This window comes from Mus caroli, chromosome 2 (assembly GCF_900094665.2).
Source record: "Mus caroli chromosome 2, CAROLI_EIJ_v1.1, whole genome shotgun sequence".
NCBI lineage: Eukaryota > Metazoa > Chordata > Mammalia > Rodentia > Muridae > Mus > Mus caroli.
In genome coordinates this window covers 72,852,260-72,859,246 of record NC_034571.1, presented here as the reverse complement: position 1 = coordinate 72,859,246, position 6,987 = coordinate 72,852,260, and the positions used below count along the sequence as shown (strand labels likewise).

At 36.7% G+C, this 6,987-nt stretch overlaps 1 non-coding gene across 1 annotated transcript; it reads left to right on the top strand.

The window, feature by feature from the left end:
- The first annotated feature begins 6,761 nt into the window (after positions 1-6,761).
- Positions 6,762-6,868, top strand: LOC115030565. The gene has a single exon (XR_003836137.1). It is a non-coding gene; the product is annotated as a U6 spliceosomal RNA (small nuclear RNA).
- The last annotated feature ends 119 nt before the right edge of the window (positions 6,869-6,987 follow it).

Here is a 6,987-nt window from a genome sequence, read left to right as displayed (position 1 = left end):
CCAAGACTACCAGCCCAGAGATGGTCCCACCCACAAGGGGCCTTTCCCCCTTGATCACTAATTGAGAAAATGCCTTACAGTTGGATCTCATGGAGGCATCTCCTCAACTGAAGCTCCTTTCTCTGTGATAATTCCAGCTGTGTCAAGTTGACACAAAACTAGCCAGTACAATGGCTTCATTTAATTTTCAAGAAAATTACTATGAACATGTCTGGTGAGATTCTCAGCATGTAAAGACATTAGGCACTAAGCCTTAAGACCCAGTTTTAATCCTGGAGATCCATGTGGTCAGAAAGGTAACCAACTCACCCAAGTTGTCCCCTGACTGCCACATGAACTTGTGACAGATACATCCATGCACACAAATAAAGGAGATGCACTTTTCCTTTATGAACACTTAACATAGCAAAAAGTAAGGCTATGCACCGAGACTTTGAACAAGCAAACAGGACTATGCATATCAAATGGCCATTACAGTGCATGCCTACCCCATACATATGTTTTGATTATTGATCTATTGATAGATTAGTAAAACAGTAGTAATATATTTTCTACTTTAAAAATTGTAAAGCAAACAATTAAGATCAAATAACTTTTAAAATTAAAGACTAGAAATTATTATTTAAGACATGCCGGGTTTGATGGCTAGTGTCTTAACACACTAAAATGTTAAAACAACATAAAAATGTATATAATTACAAAAGAAATGAAAATTATAACCAAATTTATTTCTTTCACAAAAAATAAAAAAGGAGATGAAAAGAAAGGAAGATAAATAGGAAATGACAAGGAAAATGACATAAGAAAAGGCGTGTCAGGAGGGGGCAGAGTCAAGGAGGGGGTTGAGACAACAAGATAACCTCCGATTTTCTCTTTGTTCTTGTTCCATTCCTGTTTCTTTTCATGTAGGAGATAGATTAGAGGCCAAGGGAAAGAAGCAGTGTCAAGCATCCTAGAAGAGATTCTGAAGGAAATAATACAACTATGGAAACTGGAGGAGGGAAAAATGCCATAAGGTTGGGAAAGAAGAAGCATGTTAAAAAAATATATAGATGTTTGCATAGCAACAGTACAGCAAATCTGTATAAATTACATAAATTCTCTCACATTTCTCGATACCAGACTTAACTGTATTTGAAGCCACAGCTGTCCTGTATTCGTATAGCCAACAAGATGGCCAAATATGATGGAAATGATCAAATGGAAAGATATTTTAATTCAGCCATTTCAGGCAGGAGCCCACAGACAAGCAACATCCAAGCTCTGTGTTGGATGCAGCAAAGGTCATACAGAGCTGAGCACTTCAGGGCTGGTGCGGAGAATGCACTCAAGAGTAAAGACAGAGTCACACAGGACCCCAAGACAAATCTACCTTATGAATTCACACAGGAAGTATCTGCTCAGTTTCAAATTGTGTAGGTAATGTATGATCTTAGTACAACCAAACCCTGCCTGTGTAAATCTGATGTAACAGTAAAATTACCGAAATGCAAAAATTAATATTTATTATCTTTCACTTTTGCACCCGGTGCAATGGGCTTTCTGATTAGTATTCGTAAGTATTAAGTTGACTTATAATACATTTCAAGGACACTGCTTTATTGTAAAATAGCTTGAATATGAAACTAGTCTTTTTAGGGGCACCATCTGTTGTTCATGACACTTTAAATGAAGGAGATTTCAGTTGCTAAATATTCCAGAGAAACATATGAAGATTTGGGGTTTCTAAGAAAATACAATATCCCTAAGCATGAAATGAATCCCTATCTTCAAAGTGTTTGCACTAACCAAAAAGCAAAGTGTTTAATTATATTTGATATACATAGACTTTCCTGGAAAAGCAAAATAATACATACATTGGATTGATCGTTCCTTAAATCAAAAACAAACAAAAAAGAGATGAAAGACAGTGAGATTTTTTACTTATAATACTGTAAGGACAGAGGGAAATGAATGTGATGCATCTTGTCCTAAAGCAAGTGATCCTGAAGAAACCAAATAGCCCAAGATGTAAATGGGGATTAGTCATCCAAGGACACAGCTAAGAACTGAAGAAAAATAGCCCAGTGCCACTTCCTGGGTTGATCATACTTCCCCTACTATAGTGCCTCCTTTATTTTAACAGAACTTAAACATGCTAGAATTTCTCATGTGAATAATTAAGGAATACTAATTAGAATTCCAACATTCTTGCAAGTAAGAAGTCAAAAATCTCGTAAATATTTAGAGAAGACCATCTAATAGTAATGTTTTGCACAGTGTGGACAAAGGCTCAATGGCTTTCAAGAGAGCACCTCAGTTAACCTATTATGGAAGAAGCAAAGCTGCATCCTCTGTAAGCTACGCTAACCTCTAATAATCTACACTGCCAATAAACCAGTTAAACTGCTGCGTTGTCAGAGCCCTGGGTCAGGAAGTATTAGCGTGGATTGCCATTCTCCTTTCTACATTGTACACTACATATCAATGTAAAATGATACTCTGTTCAATATTTTATATGACTGAAGGATGATGCTAGAGTTGAATTTATTGCCACGCATACTTGAAACTAAATCATGTAATACTGGAGATACTGTTTCCAAGTTATCAGCTAGCATAACTGATGGGAAGACATTTTATATAAAAATTCATTTTGGTCTCATTTTTCATTTGCTACCTTATTGCTTTATAGCTACCTAAAATATTTTATACCTTGAAAAAAATTGACATCCTCACATAGAATCTAATTCAGTTGGAGTTGGACAAGGAAAAGAAACCCAAGGCTTGCTCCTAGTAGTTTAATTTTTTTAGTTTGGAACTTTAGCTTGGAGTTGCTATTATTTGGGGAAGAAGTATTTATCTTGGGACAGAATTCGATGTTGTCTTGGTGCAAAGAGTTTCCAGTATGGTGGAGAAAAAACATCAAGGTAGAGATAATATAGTATATTCATTCCTCAATTACTTATTTCTTGTGTAAATACAAGTTTATCCTAAACCCCAGTGAAAACTCTACTTAGTTGTCCCAAATGTTCAAACAATGACTATTTCTACACTTAAATTCCAAAATAATCATGTATCCTAAGGTTTGAAACTATTTCACTCAGTATAAGTCATTGGAGAGCCTTCTAAGACATTGTGTCATTTAGAATATACAGAAATTAATATGCCAAGAGTCTTCTCACTGACTAGAAAGAAAAAAATGTTGCTAATATTGGGGTGGGGACAAACACTTTGAAAGACTCAATAAGCATTTGCCCCTTTGAAGTAAAAATATTAATCAACATATGATTGAAGACAGATATCTTCTCAAAAGATTATTTTTATTTTTTTTTCTCTTCTAAATTTCTGGAAGTTTAGCAATGCAATGAAGGAGGGAAGCCAAATTTCTAAGTATAGAAACCACCGTCCTATTTATTTTCCCACAATTTAAATGCAATATATGATGTGCAAGCCACTCTGTCCTATCATATAGTGCTCACTAAATACCACAGCTACCAATCTTCTTGTTTTGTTTTAAGACAGGGTCTCTTCGTGTAGCCTGTGCTGGCTGTGAACTCCCAATCTTGCTGTCGATCGATGTCTCTCAGGGGTTAGGATCACAGGTATATGCCACCAGCATGCCTAGCCATTTCTCACCATATTGCCTATGGCTATTCAAGCACAGTGATTGCTCTGCTTACATAGAAATAAAATTAGCCAAAAGAATTATGCACAATTATTCTGTACAATGTATGCTTGGTCCATATGGCAGTATATTTTGGCACTTAAAACTTCATGACCACTGTAGAACATGATTAATAAAACATCATGAGGCTCTACAATAATGACTTACACGTGGTTACTTGATGGACATTAACCTAGGAATAACCTCTGGAGCCACTGTATGGAAGATGATCTCTCAAGTAGACATAAATCATGAAGAAAGATGATCCAAGCAGCAGAGGAGTCAAGTGTTTCTGTCTGTCTCACTCAGGTGAAGGAAAAGTCCATGTAACTCAAGGTAAATTAATTGGCCTCTAATCTTCATCCCCACTGTCATAAAATAAAACTGATGATGCTTGCCAAGGATCACAGGAGTGCCAGAATATGAATAGATTGCCTTGTACATCAATACGCTACAAGTCAAACAAAATACTCCACTTAAATTGCATTATGATGACTTAATTTTCTTACATTGATTTTATATTTGTTTTAAATTACTCTATAGGAAAAAAGAGGTCTCCAGTAAAAGGAATGAATGAAGTCTCCAGTGCGTCTCCTCAACAAGAGTACAGGGGATCAGTAATCTTAGTGAATGCAATCAGATCAGATAAAGGCAGACAAGCCTTTGAGCCCAGCACACCGCCATGTTTTACAGAGTGTTGATGACTTGCTTGTAAAGAGTAAAATGAGAGTAACTGTGTAGAATAATGGCTATGAGTAGATCATGAGTGAGGGGAATTAAAGGTTCTCAGGGCACAGCGTATGAAATGTATCAATAGTGGCATTGATGATCAAAATAAAATCAATTACTTAAATAAAAATGAAAGAAATCATCTCAGGAAAGAAGAATGCATGCTATCTTTGCAATTTCAAGATCTATGACCAAGACTTTCAACAGTTTCGACTATCATGAACAGATTTATTGAACAGTTTTACAGCTATTGTTCACTGTCATATACAATAAACCATCTACCAAATCATATCCAACCCCTTCCTGAACTTATCTACACTTTCAGCTAGCAGTGCCTACTGTGTGTCTGGTCACAGTTAAGCTCCACTTTGAAATATTGAGAAATCTCTTCACACTATTTATTTTTTTAATACTTTAATATAGATTAATGTATACATGTATGTATATAATATATATGTATGTATATAATTTAAAGAGAGTCTAGCCAAAGAAACATCACTTTGAACTTATCTAAAAATTCTTTAAATTAATTTCTAAAATAATATAAATAATAAGAACAGGTGACAAATATACTTATATTTTCAAATAGTTTGACTTATAACAGCAACTTCTAAGGCAATCATCACGCATGGAACAAATTAAAGCACTCAGGAAAGAATGGCCCAACTCCAATGAGATCTCTGAGTTCAAGGTCAGCCAAGGACAAAACAAGTCCTAGATCCAGGTGTGGTGGTCCACACCTTTAATCTGGGCCACACCTTCTACTGGAGATCTACATAAGGACATTGGAAGAAGGGAGATTTGCTCTTCTTCGCCTGCTTGCATTTACTTGCCAGCACATTGTTGGGGAGTTGGACGACAGACTGTAAGTCATCATAACAAATCCCCTTACTCCATAGACTATCCATAAGTTCTGTGACACTAGAGAACCCTAATACAAGCCATAAGAAAATCATACTTGATGATCTAATAAAAAAATAAAGTGCCAAATTATTTCAAGAAGAAAAAAAAATGGCCCAACTCAAGCTAAAGTCTATCCTATTGATACATCTTAGGAAATGTCATTTGAATTAAATGTGTTAGGTGACACTCATTCTAAGGAAGGAACATGATAATATTGAATTTGAGTACAAGGAATGCTAGATGCCTTTTTAAATAGCTTGTTGGGCTATTATATGGCTTCCAATTTTAACTGTAAAGTGCTTTGCACAGTACCTGGTAGGTACATAGGTCCCCTTAAAATCATAATCACCCCTCTCTCTCCTGAGGTTCTGACTTTTGTGTGGTAAGAATGGCTACCCTTTTAGAAATACTGAAAATATACTTTGCTCTCTTAATTTCATTTCTCAAAGAGAAAGAATCAGTTATCTGAATGATAAAGATTCAAAAAGACAAGTGGCCTAGGAGATGGTTCAGCAGGTAATGGTGTTTGCCAAGCAAGTATAGCAACTTAAGAGTTCAATCCCTGAGGTAAAAGAAGAGAACCAACTCCACAAAGCTGTTCTCTAGCTTCCACGTGTGTATGGTAGGAACACTCCAAATACCCAGATGAGTTATTCACTAGTGACCCAATCCGTGGTTCAGTCAACGGGTTCTACAAAAGAGAAATTAGGGATGGAGGGGCAAGAGACTTGAAGAATGGAGACAAGACAGTTTATCTGATCAAGTCTCAAGTCTCAATTTTTGTTTATTGAAAGGCAACTATGGGTGTATAAGCACAAGCTGGGGAGTGCAGCTGGAGACACTTAACCTCAAGTCCAGTAGGAGAAAAACAAGATGTTATCAGAGTATATTCAGCTGTGGTGGGCTTCTTGCAAAAACATCATGCTAGGGAAACAAGTCTCTCGTCAGGGTGGAAAAGTACCACCTGTAAGTAAATAGCCTGAGATGGCTGCAGAGATAATAGCCGATTTCTGCTGTAGTTAGCTCCCAACACACTAGGACTTGTCTTGTAGAGGCCACAATAGAAACCAACAATGTTCTGTGTCTACACTTCATTGGTTATCCTGACATATCACCAATTTAATGTTGGCCTTAAGTCATTAAGATGACCTTCAGTCTCTTGTTTGACTGCAGGTCTTGTGTGGCAGGTCTCAGGAAATCTGATTGTAGTGGCAGGTCTGTTATTCAGCGTTATCATAAAATAATTATTGATTCTGTGACTCGTGCCTGCTCTTCAAGTGGATTTAAATCAAGAGTGAGAGAAGTAGGCTTAATCACCAAACATTTGATTTTAAATCTTAGTGATCACCAACGACAGCAGCTATTGTTGCTTACTGCCATATTGAACAAAAAGAGATACATGTGTGTGCTGCAGACTGCTTCCATAATTTCAAAGTACCCATTAAAGGGTGGCTTCTACAGGAAGTGTGTTAGGAAGTAAGGAGACGTGCTCACTTCGGCAGCACATATACTAAAATTGGAACGATACAGAGAAGATTAGCATGGCCCCTGCGCAAGGATGACACGCAAATTCTTGAAGCGTTCCATATTATTTTAAATTGTTCCTCTAAAATCGGACCTTATTACAGGAAGGCCAAAATGCTCAGATTAAAAATATTTTACGTTTGAGTTAATGCAGGGCTCAAGGCAGCCCCCAAAAAGCTTGTAACCTT